This window comes from Octodon degus, unplaced genomic scaffold (genome assembly GCF_000260255.1).
Source record: "Octodon degus isolate 3935 unplaced genomic scaffold, OctDeg1.0 scaffold00054, whole genome shotgun sequence".
NCBI classification, from domain to species: Eukaryota; Metazoa; Chordata; class Mammalia; order Rodentia; family Octodontidae; genus Octodon; species Octodon degus.
In genome coordinates, this window is record NW_004524630.1 from 8,416,066 (window position 1) to 8,427,489 (window position 11,424).

Genomic DNA, 11,424 nt, shown 5'->3' on the forward strand with positions numbered 1-11,424 from the left:
TTGGGATAGATATATAGTTACATTCTCTTAATGAATAGAGCGATTTGTTCTAATGGTGTTTGTAAATAGGATCTCAAGTCTGCATCTTGTACAGCAATTAACCACTAGGAATGTATGTAATGTGTTAATTATTGAAACTGTCCTACCAATTTGATTTGAAACTGTCTCATTGCTATTTGTTTCTCAATAAAATTATAAAACAACAACAACAACAACAACAACAACAACAACAACAAAAAAAACACAAATGCCTCTATTCCTCAAACTCTTTAATGAAATCAGACAACAAACAATGCCTTCAAACTCTTTCTTGGAAGCAAGGGTTACTATGATGCCAAAACCAAAGAAGAATTTATCCAAAAAGAAGAATTGGATTCCAATAATTTTAAAAAACATAGAGAATGCAGAATGCATTCATGAGAATGCAGAAAATCATTACAAAGATTATTCACCATGACCGACTAGGATTCATCTGAGGGACTCAGGGATGGTTCATCACATGCAAATAAACAAAATAAATGCACCACATTAATTCAACAAATGACAAAAAAAAAAAAAAAAAAAAAAAACCGAAAAACAAAAGCAAAACAAAACAAACAAAAAACCGCAAAACATGAACATTTCAATAAATATAGAAAAGTCATTTGAGAAAGTCCAAAACCTACTCATGAAAACCCTACAGAAAATTGGAATAGTGCTTTTCCTCCCTGATTGCCTGAGAAGCCGTTGCCATCATGAATGACACAGTAACTATCCGAACCCAGAAATTCATGACCAACCAACTTCTTCAAAGGAAACAAATGGGCATTGATGTCCTTCACCCTGGGAAAGCAACAGTATCTAAGACAGAAATTCGGGAAAAACTCGCCATGATGTACAATACCACACCAGATGTCATTTTTGTGTTTGGATTCAGAACGAATTTTGGTGGTGGCAAGACGACTGGCTTTGGTATGATTTACGATTTCCTGGATTATGTGAAGAAAAATGAGTGCTAATATTAACTTGCAAGACATGGCCTGTATGTGAAGAAAAAGACCTCAAGAAAGCAGTAGAAGGAAAGCAAGAACACAATGAAGAAAGTTAGGGGTACTGCAAAGGCTAATGTTGGTGTTGGCAAAAAGCCAAAGGAGTAGAGATTCTGCAGTGCCTGTCTGCAGTGGTTGCGACTATTTTCATGAGAAGATTTAATAAACTGTAAAACCTTAAAATAAAAAAAGAAAATTGGAATAGAAAGATTATCTCAATCTGATGAAAGCATTTATGACAAACCAATAGCCAACATCATACTAAATGGTCGAAGACTGAAAGATTTTACTTTAAAATTAGGACAAAGGCAAGGATGTTCATTATTATTACTGATGTTCAGTATGTTTCTGGATATGTTAGCCAAAGAAACTGTACTAGAGAAAGAAATAAAAAAATATGGGTAGGAAAGAAATAAGTTAAATTATTGTCTGTGGAAGACATGACATTCTACATGAAGACCACAAAAATTCCAAAAGACTCCAAAATGAATAACCAAATTTGAAAACACAGCAGGATACAAAGTTGCTGCTCAAAAGATAAATGTCATTTCTGTACATAAGTAATTAATTAATTAGTGAAAAATTAGGCAAATGATACCTTTCAAAATAAGAGCAAAGACCATGAAATACTTAGAAATAAATCTTAAAAACTAAGTGAATGATCTATATATTGAAAACTGTAGTCCTCCTCAAAGGGGGATGGAGGAAGTCAGCAAATGGAAGGTTAGTCCCTCTTCTTCTTAGGTAGGCAGGACCAATATGGTGAAAATAGCCACAGAGACTCAAAGAACCCCAATCAAAATGCCAATAGCACGCCTTGCAGAAATAGAGAAAACAATACCAAGATTCATACAGAGCCAGAAGAGACCTAGAATAGCAAAGGCATTTCTGGTCAACAAAGCCAAGTCAGGAGGCATCACAGTGCTCTGAAGCTATAGTGAGATGCTACCATTATAAAAACAAAAACACTGAGATTTTATCTCACCCCAGAAAGAATGACTGTCTTAAAGAAATGGACTACTAACAAGTGCTGGAGAGGCTGTGGGGAAAAGGAACCCTTCTTCTCTTTTGGTGAGAATTAGACTGGTACAACCACTGTGGAAATCAGGGTGAAGACACCTTTAAAAAACTAGGATTACAGACCCAATTCAACCCTGCTATTTCCACTCTTGGCATATTCCCAGAAGAACTGAAAGCATAGCACCATAGTGATACACATACACTCATGTTTATGTGTGTAATTTGTCATAGCCAAATCTTGGAAACAGCTCCAATGCCCATCAACTGAGGAACGTGTAAAAAAGTGGTATTTTTATACAATGGACTATTACTCAGTTATGTAGATAAACTTGAGGCTTTAATAGGTAAATGGGTGCAACTAGTGGCTACACTGTTAAGTGAAATAAGTCAGACCCACATGTGTAGACAACATATTTTCTCCCTAGTGTAAAAAATTGAAAAAGTAAATAAAATCTGAATGGTACAATAGACTTAGTGAAAGGTAAAGTAATTGCTCAAAAAGAAAGAATAATTGCAATGAGGGAAAGGAGAAAAAGAAGGGAGGAAGGGGCAAAAGCATGTATGTATCTACACAGGATAAGTCAGATATTGTGTTACTAATTTCTATTTGTTTATTGAAAAGAACAGTTAATACTTACAGTTTTTATTTTTACCAATTTTAAATGCATATATCAGGGCTGGCTAAATAGCACAGTGGAATAAAGTGCCTGCAAGCAGGAGCAGGGGCTGGGGGTTCAATCCCTGGACCTGCCCTGCCAGCCCTGTTCCATCCTCTGGCCTGCCGTGTTGGCCCCAGCCCTGAAGCACACTGTGATGGCAATTGAGATGACGTGGTGGCACACGCCTGTAATCCCAGCTCTTGAGAGGCTGTAAACAGGAGGATCACTATGAGTTCAATCTAGTAATGAGACCCTGAATACACTGTAGACCCTTCCCTAAAATACAATAAGTAAATAAATAAATACATATTTGTGGTAATTTGAGCGATTACTTTGAAGACAATGTGCAATAAAACAGCCATCATTGGATCACTATCATCTTGTTTTGAAATTCTTTATTATTTCTAATATTTTATCTATTTTTTATTCTCTTAAAAACAGCATGGCTATGGTCAAAGAAGAGACCCAAAAATCAATGGAAGAGAATACAAGATGTAGAAGCAACACAAGCTCACCCAGCTTCATTATCTTTAACAAAGGGGCAAAACACCTTCAATGGATTAATGGTAGCCTTTCTAATAAATGGTCCTGGGTAAATTGACTTTCCACATAGTGAAGAAGGAACCCAGGCAACATACCTGTCACCACTCACTAAACTAAAATCAAAACAGATCAAAAATCTGAAAAGAAGGGAAAAAAATGGAAACAATCTGCTAGAAAATACACTAGATAAAATCTACAAAACAGAGATATAGGCAAAAAATTTATGAACAAAACCTTGATCACAGAGGAAATATTACAAAGAAGCAACAAGTAGGGTTAACAAGCTCTTGCACAGCAATATCAGCCAACAGCAGGCAGTTACTCCTTAGATGAAGAACTATCATGTAGAAAATATAAACAATTTTTAAAAATCAGACTCTCCAAATTTAAAGCCTCAATCCAAAAATGGGCATCTGCAATAAATACAGATTTCCCAGAAAAACAAATGTAAACAGTAAATAAATATGTGAAAAAGTGTTCAGGGTCACTGGTCATGTTAGAATTGGAAATTAGAACGACACTGACATTCCTGGTGTCCTGAAATGATTTCTGTGTATTGTTATCACTGTTTGCTGCCAAGAGCTTCCTCCACAATAAAGAGGAGAAGCTTTATTTTGGTGTCATTTTTCCTAAGTCCAGTTATTTCTTCTTAAGTGAAGTTCACTTCCCCTCTCCTTTCCTTTGTGTGAGCCTTTTCCACAGTGCTGCTTGGGGACTTCATGTGGTGAATGATCACACAATGTTGTATAAGTCTTGCTTTATCTTGGTCTTAACCATCCAGCAGGAAAGTATAAAAATGAAGTATAAAGAGTAAAGCCATATTAATATACTGAGATGTAAAAGGCTCAAGTCAACAACTTATGACATTGCTAGTCCTACGGAAAATCCACTACTACTATGGACTACTGGACTATATTGGAATATTTTGCTAAATTCACGTACCTACAATATTTAAATGGCAATGGAATACCCATTTCTGACAAAAGTGAACAAAAAATGGTGATACAAGTAAAGGACCATTTTGTATCTATTTTCTTTTCTTTTTTCTTTTTCTTTTCTTTTTTTTTTTAGGTGGAACCAGGGATTGAACTCAGGCCTTTGAGCTTGCCAGGTAAGCACTTATTCTACTGAGCCATCGCCCCAGCCCCTCCCCTATATTGTATCTGTATATTCAAAATAGTTAGGATAGATATTCAGCTACTTTCTCTTAATTCAATGAATAGAAAGATTTGTACTAATAGTGTTTGAACAGGATATCATGTCTGCATCTTATACTATGAATAACCACTATGAAGACAACAATATGCAATGTATTAATTATTGACACTGTCCTATGAATTGGTTTTGAAACTGTCTCATTGCTGTTTGTTTCTCAATAAAATTATTTTTAAAAAGAGAGAAAAGAAAAAATACACAAGGGTGCACAAAGCTGCTGCATCCACCCTCTTAGACTCAGACTCTTAGTCATGCTTCTCCTCTGGATGACTCAGCAGTCACGGTATCATGTGCTGCTCAGACTGTCCGGATCTGCTGCTCCAAACTAGGTCTTAGCAGAACAGATTGAGCCAGACTGCACTGGTATGATGTGGCCTCCTCTCCAGGGCACCCTAGGAGGCAATTCGTTTACTTTCTCTCCAAATTAAAATGTTTCTAGGAGAAAACTCGTCCTTTCACTATGATTAGATCAAATGCCATTCACAGTAAGTATTTGTGATACAAGAATTGCTAATCCCCATCTCACACCTTCCAAGGTCTCTTGGAGGAAGGGCACATGTCAAAAGATCATCATAATAAATGTCATCAGAGGAGTGGAGAAAAAATGTGAATGGGTTCAGTGGAGAATCCAATTACCTGCCGGCCCAGGATGCCAGTGTCACTTTGCTAAGCTTTTCTGATCCTGGTGTCCATCATTTTCAAATGATTGTCCCCGTGGAGGTCTTACAAGTAAAGCTAGTTGAATATGTATCACCTCAACTTTTATGTTACTCCTCTCAACGTAATCTTCCCTAAATATTTGCCTAAAGTGACAACCTCCAAATTCACCGTGCCTCCAACTCGCATCCCGTCCCGCTGTAACCCACAAGCAGCCATCATAATTCTTGATGAGGACACACTATACATTGGTGCTTACACTATATGCTACCTATGTACGCCTTATAAATTTTCCATAATACTTAAGCCATTGTACCTAAACTACATCTTGTGGGAAGCCACCCCTGGTTTAGAGCTCTCCATTCTATGCTTGTACCACATCTACATATGCCCACTGTATGGCATTACGTTTCATGTTAATAAACATATAATTTTGAGCCCTTTTGAAATACTTTAGGTCATTTAATCATTAATCATTAATTACTCAATACAATAGATGCTATTACTTTCATTTGCATGATTGACATATAAAGAGACTGTTGTAAATTTAATTCTCTTGTTTGTTTATAAGGAATCTGAGATCACTACAAGAGTAAATAGAATAGTCTGGACTGGAGCATGTTCAATTCTAACAGCCATTTCTTGGATATTTGGAGGTACATTCATTTATAGTGTGAAGTCATAGAAGATTGAAGAACTTATTTACATTTTAGGATTAATGTCCAGGCCTGTAATCAGAGATACATGATTGGCCAAGAAAGAGGTACTATTTTCCTTATGAGATTGAATTCTTTTGGTTATTGTTATTATTTTGATATACAAATAATAAGGCAATTAAATTACGAGACCAGCTGAATTAATATTACACAGATGGCTTGTTCTGTTTACGTATTTTAATGAAATAAAAATATATTCATTTTGATTCTTGGATATTTATATTCCAGGAACTGTACATACAGTGAATATAATTCATTTCACGATGTTAGATATTTGTAAATAAATGTCATTGGCCTGTGAGGCAATATGCTCACAAGGATGATATTCTGGTCCATATTAAAAAAGATTGTCAAAAAATTGCTTTAAATGAAAACAGAAAATCGTATATAAAACTTTTTCTAAAGGTAAAATGGACTCAGAGCCCTCAAAGGTAAATAATTTTGCATTTATAAGATGAACGAGGTATTGAGAAATAATATACATCTTGAGTGATAAACATTAAACAGTGTTTGCACGTGCTAGTCCCGCCCCTGGGGTGCGCTGAGAGAGTGATTGAGACTGGGCGTGGTAATGCGCCCCTGTAATCCCAGCACTTGGGAGGCTGAAAAACAGGAGGATCACTACATGTCTGATCTATGTAGTGAGATCCTACAGACCCTGTAGACTCTGTACTAAATACACTTAAAAAGAGAATGTCTGCATAGCTCAAATCATCCTCAATATAGTCAGGGACCGTGTAGAGGCAATTTCCTGAAAATACACTCCATGTACACCACATATATGTGCAGTTTTATCAATTCTGCGGTCTGATGATGGTAGTGCCACTCTAGTTTGCATAAGTTCTGTGGATTTCACACAGAAGAAAATGGGCGAATATCTCATTTCTTAAAAGTTGTTCCAAAAAGGGCCAGCCAGATAGCCCAGCAGACTAAAGCACCTGCTTCGGCAGAGCGCAGCGGTCGGGATTCGATTCCGCGAGTTCTGTGCCAGCCCCGCCCACGGAAAGCGCTGAGAAAGTGATTGAAATTGGGCGTGGTGGGGCGCACCTGTACTCCCAGCGCTTGGGAGGCTGAAAACAGAAGAATCACTACAAGTGCAAACTATGTAGTGAGCCTCCCTACACCCTGTAGACCCAGTCCTAAATTAATTTAAAAAAAAAAATTGTTCCAATGTTCAGTAGCAGATGACTACACTGTCAATTAAATATTTTAAAACAAAGAAATACATGCAATCTCTTCAAATCTTTCAAAGGTAATAATTGGTCTAAGGGATTCCACTTATAAAGTTTAAAATACATGTGTAATGTGTATATTGTACGTGTGCAAGTACTCTAGTCACTGTGTTGGTGAATTTCCACCAATGGGTCCAACATGTGTGGAAGAGTAAAAGAAGCATCCTGTCCCATTGGAGAGGAATCTAGCACAGACCTCAAGGTTAAAGTAGGTGCTCTGCCAGTGTGGTCTCCAAGATATTGGCCACAGGAACTGCTAAAATTGCACATGGTCACCCACAAGAAAGAATGCTGCAACCAGTCAGTTGTGCCGATTGATTCTTAAGTTGAACAATATCCATAAAGCCTGTGCTGAGGGGTCGGCCTCGCCAGCACTATCTGCTAGGCCTGCCCTGTCTGCAAGTTAATCTCCAAGACCTTCTTATCCTTCACGAGCGATGCTTTTGAGTTTAGTTTCTCCAGGTTGAAGTAAATTGTCATCTTGAATTGATTGATTTTAGCTCCTTTAGCCTTCTAAAAAATATTCTTGTCAATAGTTAAAAGTAGCCCCGATTAAATTTCATTCTTCCGTAGGGTGCGTTGAAGGGGATAATACTGCCAGGAAAGTCATTGGTCTTGCTGCCCCAGTGTGATAGTGTTCACAAGAAGGACAGGAATGACATATTTGATTTTTGAGCCCCAGGGAGACTGTTGCCTTCTGTTATGTTAAGTGATGCTTTAACATGCCTGTCTGACAAATGCTATGCGTTACTCTAATCAGCGGTCACTCTGTCTGCACCTAAAGGTCATGTATCACTGCCGTGTACATTCTGATTCCACTTTCAAATGATCATAGATGGATAGATTTCATCCGATATGATCTCAAGGCCAAAACTGCGACTACATAATCTCTGAATAAATCACAGGCACTTCCTGTAAACTGGCTGATGGAAAACACCGCAATAGAAAAAGGCAGCTTTTCTGCTAGCAGAAGTCAGTGAATACTTGGGATGGCTCAGCTTCAGCTCTCTGGATGTCTCTGGTAAGTGAAAATGTTTACGGGCTTTCCCAGGTGATGAATATTTTACAGGATCTTTCTGCACGTAACTAGAATAAAACTGTCAGATGTGCTAAGTGTGCCACAGTATCTTCATTCTACCTATCTCTGTATGTCTCAGACTCTGCTTGAAATCCACTGTGAACCTTTCGATCCTAGGGAGGGAGTTCTGAGCCAGGATAAGCGCAGTACTTAACAAAGGTTAATGGTAAGCGACCTTCTTTATGAATTCATTCTGACCGTGTCCCCAGAACTCAACTCCATTGAGTGTTTATGTGCTGACCCCTGGACTAGTATTGCTCCCAAACATCAGACATGGATTAAAACCTTGCCCTAGGTGTCTGATGTGCATGCATTAGCTGCCCTGTCTTCTCACAGATACCACCTCACACGTTTGCCACAAATACTCAATTCTAGATTCCTGCAGCTGAGCTGAGTCATAGTGTGAGTATGCTGAAAACTTTGTAGTAAGGAGCTCAGAGGTTCATTCAGCCTGGATGCCCAGGTTATTCCAGTCTGCTAGTCTTTGAAGGGCAGATTCTGGCATTACGGCTGACCTAAATTCCACAACTGCTCGGTTCTGTGCTTGTGCCACTCCAGCAAGTCTTTTACTTAGGCCAAAACTGCCCACTCTCTGCCTTCCACACTCAGTAGGTTAATGCCTAGTTCCATGTCCACATCCTCATCTATGGGTATGATGTGGAAAAGCTGGCATGCCTACCAGTAACTGTGGTCCACGACCATCCCACTGCCACTTGGGAGTTACGGTGTTTTCTCTGAACCTGAGCTGGACATGCCAGAGGAGTAAGATGGTGAAAATTGTACTGTAGTCTTCAATTAACGGGATGGATCTGGAAACATAAATATCTGTTTCCTCTCTTTTGCAGTAGTATTGCAAAAACTATTACTTCACACCCTTTAGAATGTTTCTACCCCATGGACTTTATTTTTCCCCTCCCTTCATGAGTAAACTGCCTGATGACAGTTCTTCCATTGCCTTCCAAGCTCTCTTTCTTTTTTCCCTGTTTCTTAAAAAGAGATTCACAGCATTACCCTCCAGAAAATTATCCAACGCGGCATCTAATCTTGCTCAGAACAGTGTCCTAATCCTCCATTAAATTAAGCAAACAGAGACTCAAGATTATACTTGTTATACTCAAATAGAATGTCCTACGTTGAGAGATTAGGGAATTATCACGGCCTTAATTTCCTGTTCTTTGAGGGCCCGGGAGATGGCTCAGTGGAATACGTGCTTCCCTGGCAAGCGCAAGGGCCTGAGTTCAATCCCCGGTTCCGCAAAAATAAATAAATAATTTCCTGTTCTTTGAACCTCCTATAATGTCATGACAAATGAAGATATGGCTGTAGAGAGGGAAGCTGAACAAGTACATTTTGGCAGTAAAAAAGGCAGTGCACTGTGAGTTTCAGGTGAAAAGCTGACTGCTTTTCATCATTGTGGTGTCTGAGCACCTCTGCCAGTGGAAACTGTTTAAAACCAGACAGAGAGAGTACCACCAGAAAAACGCCCGGAAGTTAGATTGGATACTGGGCTACAGTCCCTTTTCTAAGAATTCTTCCCCAAATGTGACCCAGAGAAGAAAATTACATAGAGGTAAAGGTTCCGGGAAGCACTTGCAGCTAAGGAGTAATGGGTTGTGAGCTGGCAGGAGCACATATAATTACTTCACTTGATAGGGAGAAAAGCACCTGACAAGATTTCATCCTTGCTCATGACAAAAACTAATCACTATTTCAGCAATCAACAAACAAGGACTAGAAGGCAACAACCTAACAATAACAAAGAACATGTGTGAAAAACTTACAGAAAACATCATAGTCTAAAGAAAAGGACTAAAAGTTTTTCAGCTAAGATCTGTACTAAGACAAAAATGCCTGTTTTTATCATTTGTATAAAATGTATTATGAAAAGTCTTAGAGAGGGTCATTTGACAAGAAAAAGAAAAAGCATCAAAGTTGGACATAGATAACATAATCATATATGTAGGAAACCCTGTATAATCTACAAAACCTACTAAATTTAACAAGGTACCAAGATATAAAATCAATGTGCAAAATTGAATTAAATTTTGTATAACAAATAATCCAATTTGTTAAGGACTTGAAAAAAAAGGAACTTGATTTCTTAAAAATATAATGTAAAACAATATAACACTATAACACGTAAAAAAGAAATAGAAGAATTATAGTCTGAAAACTATGACATTGACAAAACAAACTAAAAGACACAAAAGTGGGAAGATATCCCATGTTCATAGATTATTTTAGCTTAAATTTGCCAAGATGTTCACTTTACTCAGAGTGGTCCACAGATGGAATGAATTGGCAACTAAAACAATCTTGCAAAAGCAGATTCATTCTAAAGATTCTATTCTTATAGAATCTCAAGAAACCCCAAATTAGTCAAAACAATTAGGAAAAAATAACAGTCAATGTCACATAATTCTGGATTTCAAAATAAAAATAAATCTACACTGAAACAAAAACAGTGCGTTGCTATCCTAAAGACAAATACATAAACCATTGGACTCTATGACACGGGAGCAGGGCTACAACCTTATGTGTTTGGTAAATGATTTTGGACAAGAACTTTAAGATGTAAATCTTTTTAAGGGAACAAGCAAATTAAATTGTACACTAGCCTAACATGTACACTCACACTTACTGAAATTCGTGAAAGACCTACAAGTAAGAGTTAAAATTATAAGTATAGAAGAAAGTACTAGGAGATATGTCAATAAAGCTGAATTTGAAAATAATTTATTGGATATGGAACAAAAGCCACAGATACTGGATGAAAACATAGACCAACCTGAGTAAATCAAATGTACAAATTTCTGTGCATCAAAGGAAAATTATCAAAGAAGAGGCAACTTCTGTTTGGTGAAAACATTTATGAATCATACATCTGATAAGAGATTACTACACAAATTGCATGAATAATTCTTTCAACTTCAACACTGAAATCAATCAACTGAATTTGAGTTGAGCAAAAGATACGTGTAGACATGTATCAAAAGAAAAACACGTAAATAGACAGGACATACATGAAACAGGGCTGAACTTACTAACAACCAGGGGAATGTAATTGAAAACCACAATGAGATCCAATCATACATCAATTTGTGTATCAGTTGTCAAAAAATATATAAAATAAGACATTTGGCATGGCATGTGATGAAACTACAATACTTGCAAAGTGATGAGCTTACTATGCAAAACAGTATGTTGGTTCACGATAAAATGACACGAGTTACTGTTTCATTAAAAAATTCCCTTTTACACTGGATGCTTTGGGGG

At 37.5% G+C, this 11,424-nt stretch overlaps 1 protein-coding gene and 1 pseudogene across 2 annotated transcripts in view; one reads left to right on the forward strand and one right to left on the reverse strand.

The window, feature by feature from the left end:
• Positions 1-11,424, reverse strand: part of Sntg1 (syntrophin gamma 1) — a 336,640-nt gene that overhangs the window by 311,859 nt on the left and 13,357 nt on the right. The window lies entirely within an intron of this gene.
• On the forward strand, positions 735-1,136 carry LOC105742473 (annotated as a pseudogene).